Genomic DNA, 17,982 nt, shown 5'->3' with positions numbered 1-17,982 from the left:
AACTCACAAACACTTTAGAGTTAGGCTCCACCATCAGAATGTGTACTTAAACTTATAAAGATCACATGGATATTATTCAGTGAGTTGATTCACCAAAACTAACCTGTTATACAGGAGGAAAAAGCACACAGGACGTTTCAATTGTTCACAGACTGGTCGCGCTCATCAGAATGACAAGACACTTCCGGTCTGCAGGTGATAGCATTCAATTGGGAAGAAACGCCCTACTGCCCCCTACTGACCAATGTGAATGCTGATAAATGTGTAATGACAGCTCCAAAAACGAATTCAAACCACAAAATAAAATAAATAAATGAACACAAAAATGTGACACATTATGGGTGGGTCACATATGCATGTACAGTAGATGGCAGTATTGTCCTGTTTAAAAGTGTCACAACATTGCTGTTTACGGCAGACGAACTGCTTTACGGTAGACACTGTTGTCAACACGTCACTCAGGTCCGCCCGAATTTCGGGAGTTTTTCGGGAGAAAATTTGTCCCGGGAGGTTTTCGGGAGAAGCGCTGAATTTCGGGAGTCTCCCGGAAAATCCGGGAGGGTTGGCAAGTATGCATGTATGACTACTCACACGTGTGACTTACTCATCCAACAAAGTAGAAAATGGATGGATGTCAACATGTCATAGTTTAGAGAAGACTATGTAGACGAGCTGTTTCTGCGCCACAATTTGAGAGACGGCGCCCTCTGGTGGCGAGGAAATACAAGTGTATTTTTTTAAAATTCTTTTTTACTGTCATTGTTTGTCATCACGCAGCAAAAAAAGAACGGCGACGTTTCGTTCTTCTTTTTTGTTTCTCTCACGGGGGAGCTCGTCTCCTAGCGTTCTCACACTTCATAATGTTTCCGCTCCTTCAAAATAAAATAGAAACATTGTAAAGTTGCAAGATGGATCACAAACATGCAGCGGTTCGAATCATGTTGGAACGTTTGCAGTTTGTTTCAAAAACATCCATCCATCCAATCATTTTCTACTGCTTGTCCCTTTCGGGGACCATGAATTATTTATGTGAGCGTCAGTTCTGGGTTTTTATGGAGGGTCTAATTAGGGACAAAATTAAGTAAATAAATTATAAATATTTAATGAATTACTTCAGTGTGTCTTTAATTAATCATAATTGGAATTAATGAAAATCTGTGTACTCAAATGTGCCATTCATGTTTTAATATAAAATAATTATTAACGCATTTAATTATTTATTTTAGTATTTAATTAACTAACTGATTATTGATTAATATTTAATTAATTAATAATTGATATTTAGTTAATTATAATATGCATTTATTATTTATTGATTCATAATTAACTGAGGTTGTTATATTTAAATAACTATTTATTGATTCATGTTTTCAATATTTAATTAAATAATAATTGATTCATAGTTTAGTTAATTGTACTATTTATTTAAGTATAATTATTATAATATTTGATTAACTATTGATTCATGACTTACTTATTTCAATATTTAATTACTTAAGCAACTATCCATTCCTGATTTAATTTATTTAAATATTTCATTCATTAACTGATTATTGATTGAATTAATTATTTCAATATTTAATCAATTGATTACTGATTCATGATTGAATTAATTATTTCATGAACGTGTGTGGCCATCAAAGTCAGTGGGCGGGTCCTAACGCCTGATTGGTTACTCCTTTGCCGCCACCTTCAAAGTCAGTGGGCGGGTCCTAACACCTGATTGGTTACTCCTTGTTTTCAAAGTCTTCCAAAGTTCCAAGGCAATCATTGGACTAAATTCCTTTTAGCCCCGCCTCCTGACTTTGATGGCTCACTTTGACAGATAAAACAAATAAAACAATAATGAAATTAAAAAATATGAATTCAATGTAGAATTATTTAAATTATAAAATTATGTATTTATACATTCATGACACATTTACATAATGAAATTATGAAACAATTTTCTATTTATGTAAATATTGATTTATTTGTTAAATTTTGTCCCATTTGACCCTCCATAGTTTCTCCCCTGTGATTGACAGGTAAAAGGTGCCTTTCAGTCGTCGTCACCATGGCAACAGAACATAAATTCCATTTGTTGTGTAAGATGTGAACATGTGGAGTAACCGTACATGTGACGTCACCAGCGCGTGAGTAATCACTGACTAAAGATAATTTAGTAACATTTATAACATTCCAATACGGCTATTCAAACACTTTTTAATGTCGTACTTTATTTTGAAAGTACTTTTGGAGAGAAAGCGATGAACAGATGTGATTAGTTGTGATTACTGCTCGGACTAAACAAACATAAAGCTAGAGGGAATGCAAGCAGAAATACAATGTAAGGAGAATTTCAAAATACGTCACTGAAAGCTCCACTGCAGTCAGATTAAAGTTATCTGGCGATCAGTGATTTGTTTAATTGATTACTGGAGCGTGTTCACGGTCAAATATGTTGGTAGCCTCGTCTTTGTTCGCAACTATTTAGGCTAGCGTGGCTTTTATTATGGAATATAACGGAAGTCAGTTGCTCACCACTTGGCGCTTGATGGAAAAAAAAAAAGGGAGGAGGAAGTCCGCTTTACGGTACCGCGATGCGTTTGAGGCTGCCGCGGCGAGACGAACACTCTCTCGTGGGACCAACAACCTTCACCGTCGACTCAAAGGTAAAACAAAAAAAGTAAAAAAAAAAAGTAAATGTTTGTCTTTCTTTCCCGGTTTCCGGTGTCGCCCAGGTGAACTTCACCTGAGCGTCACTCCTTTTGTGTTGGGACGACGAGTTTCCGGGTTGTACTTTTCAACAAGTCCTCCATTTTCCCACGCTAACGTTTTTTTTTTTTTATCGCTGCTGGTTTCAATCCTTCCTGTTTGTCTGATGACGTCACCGCTTCTTTTTTTTATTAAGCTTTTCTAAATCCACCTTGGACAGTTTGTAATAAATTAATTCACGCCGTGTTTGGAAGATGAAAAGTAACCCTAACCCTAACTTACTAGCGGCCAATTAGCATATTGTTTTGTGACGTCACCGTGTATGCTACTCCCAGCCGCCAGGGGGCGTGTTAGCACGTTTGTGTTCGAACAGTGTGAAATGATTTGTTTAAACCTTCAAAGCTTGCATAAAACGTTAGTTAGCATACTTGCAAGATGGAGACATGTCTCAAAACCCAAGAATTTTAGATTTAAATGAACCGAAATTAAGTAAAATGTTAGTATGCTAACGATAGCATAATAACGTAGGACAAGTTAGCATGCTTCGAAGATGGCGCCGAGTATCAAAAGCCATGATTTTTTTAATTTAAGCGTATCAAATTAGCATGAAATGCTATCTTAAAACGTTAGCAACATTTTGATGGAGCCGGCAGAAAACGTTTGCATGCTAACGCTAGCTTGTTATGACGGGAACAGTTAGCATACTTGCAAGTTGGAGACATGTTCTAAAAACCAATGAATTTTAGGTTTGAAAATTAGGCAAATGTTAGCTCAAAACATTAGCATGGTAATGTTAGCAACAGCATCAAAAACCATACATTTTAGATGGAAACATTTTATAAAACGTTAGCATAAAATGTTAGCATGCTAATGTTAGCATAATAACATACGACATGACATGTTAGTGTACTTCCAAGATGGCGCCGAGCATCACAAGCCATACATTTTAGATTGAAAATGTTTATAAAACGTTAGCGTAACATTTTAGCATGCTAATGATAGCATAAGAACATACGACATGTCAGTGTACTTCCAAGGTGGCGCCAAGCATCAAAAGTCATACATTTTAGATTGAAAAATTTTATAAAACGTTAGCGTAAAATGTTAGCATGCTAATGTTAGCATAATAACATGTTAGTATACTTCTAAGGTGGCGCCAAGTATCAAAAGCCATGTTTTTTTTTTGTTTAAGCGTATCAAATTAGCTGAAATGCTAGCTTAAAACGTACGTAAAGCCATACATTTTAGATTGAAATTTTTTATAAAACGTTAGCATAAAATGTTAGCATGCTAATGTTAGCATGCTAATGTTAGCATCATAACACACGACATGTTAGTGTACTTCCAACATGGCGCCAATCATCAAAAGCCATACATTTTAGATTGAAATTTTTTATAAAATGTTAGCATAACATGTTAGCATGCTAATGTTAGCATAATAACATACGACATGTTAGTGTACTTCCAAGATGGCGCCAAGCATCAAAAGTCATACATTTTAGATTGAAAATGTTTATAAAACGTTGGCGTAACATTTTAGCATGCTAATGATAGCATAATAACATACGACATGTTAGTGTACTTCCAAGATGGCGCCAAGCATCAAAAGTCATACATTTTAGATTGAAAAATTTTATAAAACGTTAGCGTAAAATGTTAGCATGCTAATGTTAGCATAATAACATGTTAGTATACTTCTAAGGTGGCGCCAAGTATCAAAAGCCATGTTTTTTTTGTTTAAGCGTATTAAATTAGCTGAAATGCTAGCTTAAAACGTTAGCAACATTTTGATGGAGCCGGCAGAAAACATTAGCATGCTAACGCTAGCTTGTTATGATGGGAACAGTTAGCATACTTGCAAGATGGAGACATGTTCTAAAAACCAATGAATTTTAAGTTTTAAAATTAGGCAAATGTTAGCTCAAAACATTAGCATGGTAATGTTAGCAACAGCATCAAAAGCCATACATTTTAGATGGAAAAATTTTATAAAACGTTAGCATAAAATGTTAGCATGCTAATGTTAGCATAATAACATACGACATGTTAGTGTACTTCCAAGATGGCGGCAAGCATCACAAGCCATACACTTTAGATTGAAAATGTTTATAAAACGTTAGCATAACATTTTAGCATGCTAATGATAGCATAATAACATACGACATGTTCGTGTACTTCCAAGATGGCGCCGAGCATCAAAAGTCATACATTTTAGATTGAATTTTTTTTTAAAACGTTAGCGTAAAATGTTAGCATGCTAATGTTAGCATAATAACATGTTAGTATACTTCTAAGGTGGCGCAAAGTATCAAAAGTTTTTTTTGTTTAAGCATATCAAATTAGCTGAAATGCTAGCTTAAAACGTACATAAAGCCATACATTTTAGATTGAAATTTTTTATAAAAAGTTAGCATAAAATGTTAGCATGCTAATGTTAGCATCATAACACACGACATGTTAGTGTACTTCCAACATGGCGCCAATTATCAAAAGCCATACATTTTAGATTGAAATTTTTTATAAAATGTTAGTATAACATGTTAGCATGCTAATGTTAGCATTGCTAATGTTAGCATCATAACATACGACATGTTAGTGTACTTCCAAGATGGCGTCAAGCATCAAAGCCATACATTTTAGATTGTAAATTTGTATAAAACGTTTGCATAAAATGTTAGCATGCTAATGTTAGCATAATAACATGTTAGTATACTTCTAAGGTGGCGCCAAGAGTCAAAAGCCATGTTTTTTTTTGTTTAAGCTCTTAAAACGTACGTAAAGCCATACATTTTAGATTGAAATTTTTTATACAACGTTAGCATAAAATGTTAGCATGCTAATGTTAGCATAATAACATACGACATGTTAGTGTACTTCCAAGATGGCGGCAAGCATCACAAGCCATACATTTTAGATTGAAAATGTTTATAAAACGTTAGCATAACATTTTAGCATGCTAATGATAGCATAATAACATACGACCTGTTAGTGTACTTCCAAGATGGCGCCGAGCATCAAAAGTCATACATTTTAGATTGAACAATTTTATAAAACGTTAGCGTAAAATGTTAGCATGCTAATGTTAGCATAATAATATGTTAGTATACTTCTAAGGTGGCGCCAAGCATCAAAAGTCATACATTTTAGATTGAACATTTTTATAAAATGTTAGCGTAAAATGTTAGCATGCTAATGTTAGCATGATAACATGTTAGTATACTTCTAAGGTGGCGCCAAGTATCAAAAGCCATGTTTTTTTTTTTGTTTAAGCGTATCAAATTAGCTGAAATGCTAGCTTAAAACGTACGTTAAGCCATACATTTTAGATTGAAATTTTTTATAAAATGTTAGCATAAATGTTAGCATGCGACATGTTAGTGTACTTCCAACATGGCGCCAATCATCAAAAGCCATACATTTTAGATTGAATTTTTTTATAAAATGTTAGCATAACATGTTAGCATGCTAATGTTAGCATAATAACATACGACATGTTAGTGTACTTCCAAGATGGCGCCAAGCATCAAAAGTCATACATTTTAGATTGAAAAATTTTATAAAACGTTAGCGTAAAATGTTAGCATGCTAATGTTAGCATAATAACATGTTAGTATACTTCTAAGGTGGCGCCAAGCATCAAAAGCCATACATTTTAGATTGAAATTTTTTATACAACGTTAGCATAAAATGTTAGCATGCTAATGTTAGCATAATAACATACGACATGTTAGTGTACTTCCAAGATGGCGCCAAGCATCACAAGCCATACATTTTAGATTGAAAATTTTTATAAAACGTTAGCATAACATTTTAGCATGCTAATGATAGCATAATAACATACGACATGTTAGTGTACTTCCAAGATGGCGCCAAGCATCAAAAGTCATACATTTTAGATTGAACAATTTTATAAAACGTTAGCGTAAAATGTTAGCATGCTAATGTTAGCATAATAATATGTTAGTATACTTCTAAGGTGGCGCCAAGCATCAAAAGTCATACATTTTAGATTGACCATTTTTATAAAATGTTAGCGTAAAATGTTAGCATGCTAATGTTAGCATAATAACATGTTAGTATACTTCTAAGGTGGCGCCGAGTATCAAAAGCCATGTTTTTTTTTTTGTTTAAGCGTATCAAATTAGCTGTAATGCTAGCTTAAAACGTACGTAAAGCCATACATTTTAGATTGAAATTTTTTATACAACGTTAGCATAAAATGTTAGCATGCTAATGTTAGCATCATAACACACGCCATGTTAGTGTACTTCCAAGATGGCGCCAAGCATCAAAAGTCATACATTTTAGATTGAAAAATTTTATAAAATGTTAGCGTAAAATGTTAGCATGCTAATGTTAGCATGATAACATGTTAGTATACTTCTAAGGTAGCGCCAAGTATCAAAAGCCATGTTTTTTTTTTGTTTAAGCGTATCAAATTAGCTGAAATGCTAGCTTAAAACGTTAGCAACATTTTGATGGAGCCGGCAGAAAACATTAGCATGCTAACGCTAGCTTGTTATGATGGGAACAGATAGCATACTTGCAAGATGGAGACATGTTCTAAAAACCAATGAATTTTAGGTTTGAAAATTAGGCAAATGTTCGCTCAAAACATTAGCATGGTAATGTTAGCAACAGCATCAAAAGCCATACATTTTAGATGGAAAAATTTTATAAAACGTTAGCATAAAATGATAGCATGCTAATGTTAGCATTATAACATACGACATGTTAGTGTACTTCCAAGATGGCGCCAAGCATCACAAGCCATACATTTTAGATTGAAAATGTTTATAAAACGTTAGCATAACATTTTAGCATGCTAATGATAGCATAATAACATACGACATGTTAGTGTACTTCCAAGGTGGCGCCAAGCATCAAAAGTCATACATTTTAGATTGAAAATTTTTATAAAACGTTAGCGTAAAATGTTAGCATGCTAATGTTAGCATAATAACATGTTAGTATACTTCTAAGGTGGCGCCAAGAGTCAAAAGCCATGTTTTTTTTTGTTTAAGCTCTTAAAACGTACGTAAAGCCATACATTTTAGATTGAAATTTTTTATACAACGTTAGCATAAAATGTTAGCATGCTAATGTTAGCATGACAATGTTAGCATCATAGCACACGACATGTTAGTGTACTTCCAACATGGCGCCAATCGTCAAAACCCATACATTTTAGATTGAAAATTTTTATAAAACGTTAGCATGACATTTTAGCATGCTAATGATAGCATAATAACATACGACATGTTAGTGTACTCCCAAGATGGCGCCAAGCATCAAAAGTCATACATTTTAGATTGAAAATTTTTATAAAATGTTAGCGTAAAATGTTAACATGCTAATGTTAGCATAATAACATGTTAGTATACTTCTAAGGTGGCGCCGAGTATCAAAAGTTTTTTTTGTTTAAGCGTATCAAATTAGCTGAAATGCTAGCTTAAAACGTACGTAAAGCCATACATTTTAGATTGAAATTTTTTATACAACGTTTGCATAAAATGTTAGCATGCTAATGTTAGCATGATAATGTTAGCATCATAAGACACGACATGTTAGTGTACTTCCAACATGGCGCCAATCATCAAAAGCCATACATTTTAGATTGGAATTTTTTATAAAATGTTAGCATGCTAATGTTAGCATTGCTAATGTTAGCATCATAACATACGACATGTTAGTGTACTTCCAAGATGGCGTCAAGCATCAAAGCCATACATTTTAGATTGTAAATTTGTATAAAACGTTTGCATAAAATGTTAGCATGCTAATGTTAGCATAATAACATGTTAGTATACTTCTAAGGTGGCGCCGAGTATCAACATTTTTTTTTGTTTAAGCGTATCAAATTAGCTGAAATGCTAGCTTAAAACGTACGTAAAGCCATACATTTTAGATTGAAATTTTTTATACAACGTTAGCATAAAATGTTAGCATGCTAATGTTAGCATCATAACACACGACATGTTAGTGTACTTCCAACATGGCGCCAATCGTCAAAAGCCATACATTTTAGATTGACATTTTTTATAAAACGTTAGCATAAAATGTTAGCATGCTAATGTTAGCATAATAACATGTTAATATACTTCTATGGTGGCGCCAAGTAACATAAGCACTGGTGTTTAGGTTTATATTTATATGAATGAAATGAGCGAAAATATTATCATAAAATATTAGCATACTAATGTTGACAAAACTATTGCGCGATTAATCGCGCAATTTATGTTGCTCCTTTTTCTTCTGATCTATTCTAACAAAAAATTGCATTTGTGGTCTTTTTGAAATTACTTGATTTTTTTAAGTTAATTATAAATACGATTAATCCACATTGAAAAGTATGATTAATCGGATTAAAAAAATTAATGGTCTACTAACATATCTCCATAATAATGACTCATTTAATGTTTACAATGTGTCCAGGGCCAATAAAAAAAGTTATTGTGCACCAAATAATCATACTTTGGTTAATGATTAGGAGTGCATGAGAAAGTTTGCTGCTTCAGTTAAAAGTGCAGTAAAGAGAATGTTTGTGTGTCGAGGTGCTTCACGGCAGCCACGGAACATTCCGCTGAACATGTTGGGACCTCCAAACAAAATCAGCTGTGACGTCGTCTTTCTCATCTGCGTGCTGGTTTCCTGCTCGCTGGCAGGAAGTAACGTGCGGTCGTGTTGCGACACGAATCACTCAAATCACACGCTCACGTCAGGAAGAGGAAGACAGCAAGGAAAGGAAAAGAAGAAGAAAAACTTAAAAAAGGAAAGAAATAAAAAGTTAAGAGAAAGAAGAAAAAAAAGAACTTTGAAGAAGAAAAAGAAAGTAAAAGAAGAAAATTAAGATTAAAAAGAGAAAGAAGAAAAATAAAAAGTTAAGAGAAAGAAGAAAAAAAAGAACTTTGAAGAAGAAAAAGAAAGTAAAAGAAGAAAATTAAGATTAAAAAGAGAAAGAAGAAAAATAAAAAATAAATGGGAAAATAAAAAGAAGTAGACAAATAAGAAAAATAAATAAATATATAAAAATAAAGTACAAGAAGAAGAAAACACATCAAAAAAGAAGTAGACAAATAAAATAATAAGAAATAAAGAAGAAAATGTGGAAAAATAATTTGAAAATATAAAAAAACAAGAAAAAGAAAAAGTAGAAAGAGGAAAAAATGACAAAAAAGAAGTAAAAGAAAAAGTAGAAAAAAGTAGTAAAAAAAAGTTAAAGAAGGAAAGAAATAAAAAGTTAGAAAAGGAAGACAAAAAAGAACTAGAAAAAAAAAGAAAGAAAGTAAAAGAAGAAAAAGAAAATGAAGAATAAAAAGAGAAACTAAAGGGGAAATGAAAAATAAATAGACAAATAATAATACAAATAGAATAAGAATATAATAAAGTAAAAGAATAAGAAAAAAGAAGTAGACAAATAATGAAAAGAATAAGAAATAAAGAAGAAAACGTAGAAAAACAATAAATAAAAAAAAAAGACGAAAAATAATTAGAAAATATAAAAAAGAAGAAAAAGAAAAAGTAGAAAGTGGAAAAAATGACAAAAAAGAAGTAAAAGAAAAAGTAGAAAAAAGTAGTAAAAAAAGTTAAAGAAGGAAAGAAATAAAAAGTTAGAAAAGGAAGACAAAAAAGAACTAGAAAAAAAGAAAGAAAGTAAAAGAAGAAAAAGGAAAAAGAAAATGAAGAATAAAAAGAGAAACTAAAGGGGAAATGAAAAAGAAGTAGACAAATAATAATAAAAATAGAATAAGAATATAATAAAGTAAAAGAATAAGAAAAAAGAAGTAGACAAATAATGAAAAGAATAAGAAATAAAGAAGAAAACGTAGAAAAACAATAAAAAAAAGACGAAAAATAATTAGAAAATATAAAAAAGAAGAAAAAGAAAAAGTAGAAAGTGGAAAAAATGACAAAAAAGAAGTAAAAGAAAAAGTAGAAAAAAGTAGTAAAAAAAGTTAAAGAAGGAAAGAAATAAAAAGTTAGAAAAGGAAGACAAAAAAGAACCAGAAAAAAAGAAAGAAAGTAAAAGAAGAAAAAGGAAAAAGAAAATGAAGAATAAAAAAGAGAAACTAAAGGGGAAATGAAAAAGAAATAGACAAATAATAATAAAAATAGAATAAGAATATAATAAAGTAAAAGAATAAGAGAAAAGAAGTAGACAAATAATGAAAAGAATAAGAAATAAAGAAGAAAACGTAGAAAAACAATAAAAAAAAAGACGAAAAATAATTAGAAAATATAAAAAAGAAGAAAAAGAAAAAGTAGAAAGTGGAAAAAATGACAAAAAAGAAGTAAAAGAAAAAGTAGAAAAAAGTAGTAAAAAAAGTTAAAGAAGGAAAGAAATAAAAAGTTAGAAAAGGAAGACAAAAAAGAACTAGAAAAAAAGAAAGTAAAAGAAGAAAAAGGAAAAAGAAAATGAAGAATAAAAAGACAAACTAAAGGAGAAATGAAAAAGAAATAGACAAATAATAATAAAAATAGAATAAGAATATAATAAAGTAAAAGAATAAGAAAAAAGAAGTAGACAAATAATGAAAAGAATAAGAAATAAAGAAGAAAACGTAGAAAAACAATTAAAAAAAGACGAAAAATAATTAGAAAATATAAAAAAGAAGAAAAAGAAAAAGTAGAAAGTGGAAAAAATGACAAAAAAGAAGTAAAAGAAAAAGTAGAAAAAAGTAGTAAAAAAAGTTAAAGAAGGAAAGAAATAAAAAGTTAGAAAAGGAAGACAAAAAAGAACTAGAAAAAAAGAAAGAAAGTAAAAGAAGAAAAAGGAAAAAGAAAATGAAGAATAAAAAAGAGAAACTAAAGGGGAAATGAAAAAGAAATAGACAAATAATAATAAAAATAGAATAAGAATATAATAAAGTAAAAGAATAAGAAAAAAGAAGTAGACAAATAATGAAAAGAATAAGAAATAAAGAAGAAAACGTAGAAAAACAATAAAAAAAAAGACGAAAAATAATTAGAAAATATAAAAAAGAAGAAAAAGAAAAAGTAGAAAGTGGAAAAAAATGACAAAAAAGAAGTAAAAGAAAAAGTAGAAAAAAAGTAGTAAAAAAAAGTTAAAGAAGGAAAGAAATAAAAAGTTAGAAAAGGAAGACAAAAAAGAACTAGGAAAAAAGAAAGAAAGTAAAAGAAGAAAATGGAAAAAGAAAATGAAGAATAAAAAGAGAAACTAAAGGGGAAATGAAAAAGAAATAGACAAATAATAATAAAAATAGAATAAGAATATAATAAAGTAAAAGAATAAGAAAAAAGAAGTAGACAAATAATGAAAAGAATAAGAAATAAAGAAGAAAACGTAGAAAAACAATAAAAAAAATGACGAAAAATAATTAGAAAATATAAAAAAGAAGAAAAAGAAAAAGTAGAAAGTGGAAAAAATGACAAAAAAGAAGTAAAAGAAAAAGTAGAAAAAAGTAGTAAAAAAAGTTAAAGAAGGAAAGAAATAAAAAGTTAGAAAAGGAAGACAAAAAAGAACTAGAAAAAAAGAAAGAAAGTAAAAGAAGAAAAAGGAAAAAGAAAATGAAGAATAAAAAGAGAAACTAAAGGGGAAATGAAAAAGAAATAGACAAATAATAATAAAAATAGAATAAGAATATAATAAAGTAAAAGAATAAGAAAAAAGAAGTAGACAAATAATGAAAAGAATAAGAAATAAAGAAGAAAACGTAGAAAAACAATAAAAAAAAGACGAAAAATAATTAGAAAATATAAAAAAGAAGAAAAAGTAGAAAGTGGAAAAAATGACAAAAAAGTAGTAATAGAAAAAGTAGAAAAAAGTAGTAAAAAAAGTTAAAGAAGGAAAGAAATAAAAAGTTAGAAAAGGAAGACAAAAAAGAACTAGAAAAAAAGAAAGAAAGTAAAAGAAGAAAAAGGAAAAAGAAAATGAAGAATAAAAAGAGAAACTAAAGGAGAAATGAAAAAGAAATAGACAAATAATAATAAAAATAGAATAAGAATATAATAAAGTAAAAGAATAAGAAAAAAGAAGTAGACAAATAATGAAAAGAATAAGAAATAAAGAAGAAAACGTAGAAAAACAATGAAAAAAAAGACGAAAAACAAAGAAGAAGAAAACAAGTAGAGTGAGGAAAAAATGACCAAAAAGAAGTAGACAAATAAAAAAAATAAGAAAAATAAATAGATAAATAAATAAATAAAAATAAAGTACAAGAAGAAGAAAACACATCAAAAAAAGAAGTAGACAAATAAAAAGAATAAGAAATAAAGAAGAACATGTGGAAAAATAATTAGAAAATATAAAAAAAGAAGAAAAAGAAAAAGTAGAAAGTGGAAAAAATGACAAAAAAGAAGTAAAAGAAAAAGTAGAAAAAAGTAGTAAAAAAAGTTAAAGAAGGAAAGAAATAAAAAGTTAGAAAAGGAAGACAAAAAAGAACTAGAAAAAAAGAAAGAAAGTAAAAGAAGAAAAAGGAAAAAGAAAATGAAGAATAAAAAGAGAAACTAAAGGGGAAATGAAAAAGAAGTAGACAAATAATAATAAAAATAGAATAAGAATATAATAAAGTAAAAGAATAAGAAAAAAGAAGTAGACAAATAATGAAAAGAATAAGAAATAAAGAAGAAAACGTAGAAAAACAATAAAAAAAAGACGAAAAATAATTAGAAAATATAAAAAAGAAGAAAAAGAAAAAGTAGAAAGTGGAAAAAATGACAAAAAAGAAGTAAAAGAAAAAGTAGAAAAAAGTAGTAAAAAAAGTTAAAGAAGGAAAGAAATAAAAAGTTAGAAAAGGAAGACAAAAAAGAACCAGAAAAAAAGAAAGAAAGTAAAAGAAGAAAAAGGAAAAAGAAAATGAAGAATAAAAAAGAGAAACTAAAGGGGAAATGAAAAAGAAATAGACAAATAATAATAAAAATAGAATAAGAATATAATAAAGTAAAAGAATAAGAGAAAAGAAGTAGACAAATAATGAAAAGAATAAGAAATAAAGAAGAAAACGTAGAAAAACAATAAAAAAAAAGACGAAAAATAATTAGAAAATATAAAAAAGAAGAAAAAGAAAAAGTAGAAAGTGGAAAAAATGACAAAAAAGAAGTAAAAGAAAAAGTAGAAAAAAGTAGTAAAAAAAGTTAAAGAAGGAAAGAAATAAAAAGTTAGAAAAGGAAGACAAAAAAGAACTAGAAAAAAAGAAAGTAAAAGAAGAAAAAGGAAAAAGAAAATGAAGAATAAAAAGACAAACTAAAGGAGAAATGAAAAAGAAATAGACAAATAATAATAAAAATAGAATAAGAATATAATAAAGTAAAAGAATAAGAAAAAAGAAGTAGACAAATAATGAAAAGAATAAGAAATAAAGAAGAAAACGTAGAAAAACAATTAAAAAAAGACGAAAAATAATTAGAAAATATAAAAAAGAAGAAAAAGAAAAAGTAGAAAGTGGAAAAAATGACAAAAAAGAAGTAAAAGAAAAAGTAGAAAAAAGTAGTAAAAAAAGTTAAAGAAGGAAAGAAATAAAAAGTTAGAAAAGGAAGACAAAAAAGAACTAGAAAAAAAGAAAGAAAGTAAAAGAAGAAAAAGGAAAAAGAAAATGAAGAATAAAAAAGAGAAACTAAAGGGGAAATGAAAAAGAAATAGACAAATAATAATAAAAATAGAATAAGAATATAATAAAGTAAAAGAATAAGAAAAAAGAAGTAGACAAATAATGAAAAGAATAAGAAATAAAGAAGAAAACGTAGAAAAACAATAAAAAAAAAGACGAAAAATAATTAGAAAATATAAAAAAGAAGAAAAAGAAAAAGTAGAAAGTGGAAAAAAATGACAAAAAAGAAGTAAAAGAAAAAGTAGAAAAAAAGTAGTAAAAAAAAGTTAAAGAAGGAAAGAAATAAAAAGTTAGAAAAGGAAGACAAAAAAGAACTAGGAAAAAAGAAAGAAAGTAAAAGAAGAAAATGGAAAAAGAAAATGAAGAATAAAAAGAGAAACTAAAGGGGAAATGAAAAAGAAATAGACAAATAATAATAAAAATAGAATAAGAATATAATAAAGTAAAAGAATAAGAAAAAAGAAGTAGACAAATAATGAAAAGAATAAGAAATAAAGAAGAAAACGTAGAAAAACAATAAAAAAAATGACGAAAAATAATTAGAAAATATAAAAAAGAAGAAAAAGAAAAAGTAGAAAGTGGAAAAAATGACAAAAAAGAAGTAAAAGAAAAAGTAGAAAAAAGTAGTAAAAAAAGTTAAAGAAGGAAAGAAATAAAAAGTTAGAAAAGGAAGACAAAAAAGAACTAGAAAAAAAGAAAGAAAGTAAAAGAAGAAAAAGGAAAAAGAAAATGAAGAATAAAAAGAGAAACTAAAGGGGAAATGAAAAAGAAATAGACAAATAATAATAAAAATAGAATAAGAATATAATAAAGTAAAAGAATAAGAAAAAAGAAGTAGACAAATAATGAAAAGAATAAGAAATAAAGAAGAAAACGTAGAAAAACAATAAAAAAAAGACGAAAAATAATTAGAAAATATAAAAAAGAAGAAAAAGTAGAAAGTGGAAAAAATGACAAAAAAGTAGTAATAGAAAAAGTAGAAAAAAGTAGTAAAAAAAGTTAAAGAAGGAAAGAAATAAAAAGTTAGAAAAGGAAGACAAAAAAGAACTAGAAAAAAAGAAAGAAAGTAAAAGAAGAAAAAGGAAAAAGAAAATGAAGAATAAAAAGAGAAACTAAAGGAGAAATGAAAAAGAAATAGACAAATAATAATAAAAATAGAATAAGAATATAATAAAGTAAAAGAATAAGAAAAAAGAAGTAGACAAATAATGAAAAGAATAAGAAATAAAGAAGAAAACGTAGAAAAACAATGAAAAAAAAGACGAAAAACAAAGAAGAAGAAAACAAGTAGAGTGAGGAAAAAATGACCAAAAAGAAGTAGACAAATAAAAAAAATAAGAAAAATAAATAGATAAATAAATAAATAAAAATAAAGTACAAGAAGAAGAAAACACATCAAAAAAAGAAGTAGACAAATAAAAAGAATAAGAAATAAAGAAGAACATGTGGAAAAATAATTAGAAAATATAAAAAAAGAAGAAAAAGAAAAAGTAGAAAGTGGAAAAAATGACAAAAAAGAAGTAAAAGAAAAAGTAGAAAAAAGTAGTAAAAAAAGTTAAAGAAGGAAAGAAATAAAAAGTTAGAAAAGGAAGACAAAAAAGAACTAGAAAAAAAGAAAGAAAGTAAAAGAAGAAAAAGGAAAAAGAAAATGAAGAATAAAAAGAGAAACTAAAGGGGAAATGAAAAAGAAGTAGACAAATAATAATAAAAATAGAATAAGAATATAATAAAGTAAAAGAATAAGAAAAAAGAAGTAGACAAATAATGAAAAGAATAAGAAATAAAGAAGAAAACGTAGAAAAACAATAAAAAAAAGACGAAAAATAATTAGAAAATATAAAAAAGAAGAAAAAGAAAAAGTAGAAAGTGGAAAAAATGACAAAAAAGAAGTAAAAGAAAAAGTAGAAAAAAGTAGTAAAAAAAGTTAAAGAAGGAAAGAAATAAAAAGTTAGAAAAGGAAGACAAAAAAGAACCAGAAAAAAAGAAAGAAAGTAAAAGAAGAAAAAGGAAAAAGAAAATGAAGAATAAAAAAGAGAAACTAAAGGGGAAATGAAAAAGAAATAGACAAATAATAATAAAAATAGAATAAGAATATAATAAAGTAAAAGAATAAGAGAAAAGAAGTAGACAAATAATGAAAAGAATAAGAAATAAAGAAGAAAACGTAGAAAAACAATAAAAAAAAAGACGAAAAATAATTAGAAAATATAAAAAAGAAGAAAAAGAAAAAGTAGAAAGTGGAAAAAATGACAAAAAAGAAGTAAAAGAAAAAGTAGAAAAAAGTAGTAAAAAAAGTTAAAGAAGGAAAGAAATAAAAAGTTAGAAAAGGAAGACAAAAAAGAACTAGAAAAAAAGAAAGTAAAAGAAGAAAAAGGAAAAAGAAAATGAAGAATAAAAAGACAAACTAAAGGAGAAATGAAAAAGAAATAGACAAATAATAATAAAAATAGAATAAGAATATAATAAAGTAAAAGAATAAGAAAAAAGAAGTAGACAAATAATGAAAAGAATAAGAAATAAAGAAGAAAACGTAGAAAAACAATTAAAAAAAGACGAAAAATAATTAGAAAATATAAAAAAGAAGAAAAAGAAAAAGTAGAAAGTGGAAAAAATGACAAAAAAGAAGTAAAAGAAAAAGTAGAAAAAAGTAGTAAAAAAAGTTAAAGAAGGAAAGAAATAAAAAGTTAGAAAAGGAAGACAAAAAAGAACTAGAAAAAAAGAAAGAAAGTAAAAGAAGAAAAAGGAAAAAGAAAATGAAGAATAAAAAAGAGAAACTAAAGGGGAAATGAAAAAGAAATAGACAAATAATAATAAAAATAGAATAAGAATATAATAAAGTAAAAGAATAAGAAAAAAGAAGTAGACAAATAATGAAAAGAATAAGAAATAAAGAAGAAAACGTAGAAAAACAATAAAAAAAAAGACGAAAAATAATTAGAAAATATAAAAAAGAAGAAAAAGAAAAAGTAGAAAGTGGAAAAAAATGACAAAAAAGAAGTAAAAGAAAAAGTAGAAAAAAAGTAGTAAAAAAAAGTTAAAGAAGGAAAGAAATAAAAAGTTAGAAAAGGAAGACAAAAAAGAACTAGGAAAAAAGAAAGAAAGTAAAAGAAGAAAATGGAAAAAGAAAATGAAGAATAAAAAGAGAAACTAAAGGGGAAATGAAAAAGAAATAGACAAATAATAATAAAAATAGAATAAGAATATAATAAAGTAAAAGAATAAGAAAAAAGAAGTAGACAAATAATGAAAAGAATAAGAAATAAAGAAGAAAACGTAGAAAAACAATAAAAAAAATGACGAAAAATAATTAGAAAATATAAAAAAGAAGAAAAAGAAAAAGTAGAAAGTGGAAAAAATGACAAAAAAGAAGTAAAAGAAAAAGTAGAAAAAAGTAGTAAAAAAAGTTAAAGAAGGAAAGAAATAAAAAGTTAGAAAAGGAAGACAAAAAAGAACTAGAAAAAAAGAAAGAAAGTAAAAGAAGAAAAAGGAAAAAGAAAATGAAGAATAAAAAGAGAAACTAAAGGGGAAATGAAAAAGAAATAGACAAATAATAATAAAAATAGAATAAGAATATAATAAAGTAAAAGAATAAGAAAAAAGAAGTAGACAAATAATGAAAAGAATAAGAAATAAAGAAGAAAACGTAGAAAAACAATAAAAAAAAGACGAAAAATAATTAGAAAATATAAAAAAGAAGAAAAAGTAGAAAGTGGAAAAA

The 17,982-nt window shown here is 27.3% G+C and overlaps 1 protein-coding gene across 2 annotated transcripts in view; it reads left to right on the top strand.

Annotated features, from left to right (window-relative positions):
- Positions 1-2,464: 2,464 nt before the first annotated feature.
- LOC133608430 (multiple C2 and transmembrane domain-containing protein 2-like) overlaps positions 2,465-17,982 on the top strand; it is a 141,409-nt gene continuing 125,891 nt past the window's right edge. Inside the window, exon 1 of one of the 2 annotated variants that reach the window (XM_061963651.2) lies at positions 2,465-2,654. The gene's annotated coding sequence lies outside the window, so the exon portion shown is untranslated. The remainder of the gene's footprint in view (positions 2,655-17,982) is intronic. The other variant, XM_061963652.2, reaches the window with a different exon arrangement.

This window comes from Nerophis lumbriciformis, linkage group LG06 (genome assembly GCF_033978685.3).
Source record: "Nerophis lumbriciformis linkage group LG06, RoL_Nlum_v2.1, whole genome shotgun sequence".
Lineage (NCBI taxonomy): Eukaryota > Metazoa > Chordata > Actinopteri > Syngnathiformes > Syngnathidae > Nerophis > Nerophis lumbriciformis.
Note: the sequence above shows the minus strand (reverse complement) of the source record. Positions and strands in the feature narration are given on the sequence as shown.